This window comes from Manis pentadactyla, chromosome 6, assembly GCF_030020395.1.
Source record: "Manis pentadactyla isolate mManPen7 chromosome 6, mManPen7.hap1, whole genome shotgun sequence".
Lineage (NCBI taxonomy): Eukaryota > Metazoa > Chordata > Mammalia > Pholidota > Manidae > Manis > Manis pentadactyla.
In genome coordinates this window covers 6,170,282-6,174,308 of record NC_080024.1, presented here as the reverse complement: position 1 = coordinate 6,174,308, position 4,027 = coordinate 6,170,282, and the positions used below count along the sequence as shown (strand labels likewise).

General features: G+C 44.1%; 1 pseudogene; it reads left to right on the top strand.

Moving 5' to 3' along the window:
* Positions 1-617: 617 nt before the first annotated feature.
* On the top strand, positions 618-1,834 carry LOC118910347 (UDP-glucuronosyltransferase 1A1-like; annotated as a pseudogene).
* The last annotated feature ends 2,193 nt before the right edge of the window (positions 1,835-4,027 follow it).

Here is a 4,027-nt window from a genome sequence, read left to right as displayed (position 1 = left end):
GTGAATTCAGAGAAGGAAGGGACTCATCTGTGATGGCCTCTGGTGGAGCCTCCAGGCCCAGGGCTGTGCTGCACTCAATAAATATTTGCTGGCTGAATGAATGAAAAAAAATGTTGCTCTGTTCATGCAGAACCCTGAGTGAATTGCAGAGAAGGACGTTCTTAAAGGTTTCCATGGGCGAAAGGTGGGGTTGCAATGGCATGTTCTTTTCTTTCTGAAAGGCATATTCAGGTTTCTATTTCATTTCTGAAGAGGAAGTCTACTTTGTCACTACATAGCCTTTTTTCTGCTTGGGCAACATTCTCTTGCTTCCTGGAAATAATGAATTTAATGGATTCAAAGATGCTGGAGATGCTTTGCCTTCTGTTCATTCAAGAATGGGAGCTGAGGTTTTTTCATCTGAAAAGTTTTTCCATCTGAATTATTCTTTTTGCCTATTAAGATATCCAGTGACGCTCTGCCCTCCTTATCTCTAAAAGAAAACTTCCTGTCATCTTTCGCTGACAGCTACAGCCATGTGACATGGCCAAACAGTAACTTAGTGCATCGATTAGTGCTTGCGCCGTGGAAGTAGAAGAAGGCACACAACTGGTGGTGAAAGGCTTGGGAAGCAGGGCACCATGGCGGCAGGATCCCAGGGTCCACGGCCGCTGGTCCTGGGCCTGCTGCTGTGTGCACCTGGCCCCATTGTGTCCCAGGGTGGGAAGCTATTGTTGGTTCCCATGGAAGGCAGCCACTGGCTGAGCTTGCTTGGGGTCCTCCAGCAGCTGCAGGAGAGGGGACATGACACAGTCGTCATAGCGCCTGAGGCCTCCATGCACATTAAAGAAGGAGCGTTTTACACCTTGAAGACATACCCTGTGCCATACCAAAGGCAGGACCTGGAGGAGACTTTTACCACTCTTGGGCGTGACATTTTTGAGAACGAGCCTTTCCTGTGGCGTGTGGTCAAAACATACAAGAGAATCAAAAAGGACTCTGCTCTCCTCCTGTCCGCCTGCTCCCATTTACTGCACAACAAGGAACTGATGGCCTCCCTGGTGGATAGCCGCTTCGATGTCGTGCTTACAGACCCTTTCCTTCCTTGTGGGCCCATTGTCGCCCAGTCCTTGGCTCTGCCTGCTGTGTTCTTCTCAAATGCCCTGCCGTGCAGCCTGGATTTTCAGGGTGCCCAGTGTCCCAACCCTCCATCCTATGTGCCCAGGGCTCTGTCCCTGAACTCAGATCGCATGACCTTCCTGTAGAGGGTGAAGAACATGCTCATGGCCTTCTCAGAGAACTTTCTGTGCAATATGGCTTATTCCCCATATGAACCGCTTGCCTCAGAAGTCTTTCAGCGAGATGTGACTGTCCAGGACCTTATGAGCTCTTCATTTATCTGCATTCTCAGAGGTGACTTTGTGAAGGATTACCCCAGGCCCATGATGCCCAATATGATTTTTGTTGGTGGGATTAACTGCAACAGCCATAATCCACTCTCTCGGGTGTGTACATAAGTGGGAACTTTACAAGTGTATATTCTTGCAAGTATTTTGGAGAGATGAACTTGCCACAGATAAATGCTGAATGAGAAGACTGAGACACTCTTCTGTTAATTTCTATCTTGCAAGTCTCCTGGGTCTGATTTGTAATTTATATCTGTCTTTGGCATCATCTTCTGGGTTATTTCTTTGTACGGGACACATTGAGACAGTATCGTTCGGGCATTTTATTTTGTGTGCTCCAGGAGATAGTAATCAGTTAAATGCCACAAGGGTTAACTACTTTATCCCTGGTTCCTGGGTTCCTTGCAGAAAACAAATATGTGCTGCTTGCACCTTTCCCTGGGTTGGGTCAGGCACGTGAGATTTACAGATTGTTGAAATAATCATTTATATACATTTATAGATTCTGGCAGGGAAATTTCCATTTATGGTCCAGGTTTAAGCTCCAGTTTTTAGATATTCTGATAGGAAGCTTGATCGTGCAGTATCTTCTGTTCCAATAACTAAATAACCATACAGTCAAGTACTGACATTGGGCATGAGTCACACTCAATAGGAACGGTTATATGTTAATTTATTTCCCTACAGAATTTGAAGTGCGCAAAAAGTAGCATTCACATCCTCTTCCAAATCTCAACACAGGTGACAGAGAATAGCAGAAGCGGCTCCTTCGGATGAGAAGTTTGGAAAGTTTCTCTGTAGAGGTGACGTTTCAGTGGGAATTCATTTGTTTATCCTTCAACTATTGCTTGAGAATCTGCTGGCAGCCCCTGTACTTTCCAGCTGCCAATCTGATTCCTAATAAGGATCTATCATTACCCTGGGAGAACATTGAATCTTCTTTCCAGGGTGTCTCCAGTGTGATTCATATTTTAAGTGATCATGAAAATGTCATGGCAAGGAGAAACTTTGAGTGACAGGAAGTTTACCAAGTGAGAAATCAGGCACTGGGTGGATGCCTCCACTAGACTGCTGCATGACCAGACCCTGACTGCGGGGCTCTGAGTCCTCCCGTTACATAGAGATCTGGTGGCCCCTGCAGATTCCCCGGCACTAAGATCATGACCCCAGTGGCCTATTGGACAATTGTGTGGCTGGGGTTGTCTGCTTAAGAAAGAAGGAGGTGTCGTTGATTTTCTGAAGGCAAAATGAGAAAACCTAATGATTCTTGTTAAGATAGAGGAAAAGGAAGAGGTGAAGGATTACCCAACCAATGGGCACATCTCAGATCAAAGGGAAAAGGCTAGTCAGCATGTCCAAGGTGGAGAGGTGTTAAAGAGAAATATTTCTGGCATCATTATGGAGGACCTGAAAGAAAACAATTGTGTTTCACTTCCACTTTGAAATGTGAAGCTTTGGAGATGGTTGTGACTACTAGCAATTTTTTTCAACATAGAATGCTTGTCTATAAGTCTGCATGTGTTGGAGGGGGTCACTGAGAGGAGGTGACCTCCAGCCAATCCATGAGCTGGACCTGGGCATTCAGAGGCTCCTCTCCCCACCCCCTGAGTCTCTGTCCTTGGATTGTGTGCTTTACCTGCCGTTCCCACAGTGGGAGCTGTTCTGAGGACTTAGCCTTGAGAGGAGAGCAGGTGTTGCTGGGAACGTCTGGGTGGTATACCTGACTGAGCCCAGCTAAGGCCTCTACATGAGATTTAAGATTTGATGGCTGAGTTCGGGGACCTGCTGTTCTTGGGGCCACCCAAGCCAAGCCAAGTCAATTATCTTGCTTATTAAAGCTGCTACCTATCAAACTGGAGAAGCCCGTCTCTTTCCTCAGTCTCTCCCAGCCCTCTGTGCATGGGGCCAATTCACAATCCAACACTGAGTTTTAAGAGTATACTCTACGTATTCTAGGTGCAGTCTTTTTACCAAATATATGTTAAATATTTTTCTCCTGTTTTGTGGGTTTTCTTTTCACTTTTTTAATGGTATCTTTGAAGCACAAAATTAAAATTTTGATCAACAACAATATATTCTTTCATTGTTGTGCTCTTGTTGTCATAATTTTAAAAATCGTTGCCACATCGAAGGTCAAGACTTTTGCGTATGTTTTCTTGTAATATTTTGATAGTTTTGGCTCTTATATTTGGGCCTATGATCAATTCTGGGTTAACTTTTGTGTATGGTATGAGATAAGGATATAGCTTGGTTTTTATTATTTTGCACATGGATAGCCAGTTGTTTCAGTGCCATTTGTTGAAAAGACTCTTCTTTCCCCTTTGAAGTATCTTGGGGCTCTTGTGGATAATCATTTGACTGTAAATGTGAGGGTTTATTTCTGAACTTTCAATTCCAGAAATACAATTGATTTTGCATGTTGATCTTGTACCTTGTAACCTTGATGAAATTGTTTATTTCTTCTAAGTCTTTTATTTTTTTAAGTGGATTCCTTAGGATTTTCTATATACAAGACCATGTCATCTGCAAATGGAGATAGCTTTAATTTTCCCTTTACAATCCAGATGAGTTTTTCTCTTTTTCTTGCCTGATTCCCGTGTCCAGAACCTCCAGTACAACTTTGAATAAGAGTAGGAAGGGAG